We start from the raw sequence: 335 nt of genomic DNA on the forward strand, positions 1-335 counted from the left end.
ATAGGGAAAGAGAAAGGAGGCAGTTTTCGCATTCTGTAAACGATTTCAGTTTACAAAAAGCAGTACAGCTTGTTCCCCGCTTCAATGAGGCCGAACCAGAGCAATTTTTCGAAAGCTTCGAAAATCAGGCTCGAGCCTTGAGGTGGCCGGAACAGCACTGGGCAGCGTTGGTTCATACAGCATTATTGGGTAAGGCACAGGAATTTACGTCGGTATTAACTGACGCTGAATTCTCTGATTATCAAGTAGTGAAGACCACAGTGTTGGGAGCATATACATGTATCCCAGCTAAATATCGTAAGACCTTCAAATTGAACAGGCGGCAGCTTGGTCAA

This window comes from Cherax quadricarinatus, chromosome 5 (assembly GCF_038502225.1).
Source record: "Cherax quadricarinatus isolate ZL_2023a chromosome 5, ASM3850222v1, whole genome shotgun sequence".
NCBI classification, from domain to species: Eukaryota; Metazoa; Arthropoda; class Malacostraca; order Decapoda; family Parastacidae; genus Cherax; species Cherax quadricarinatus.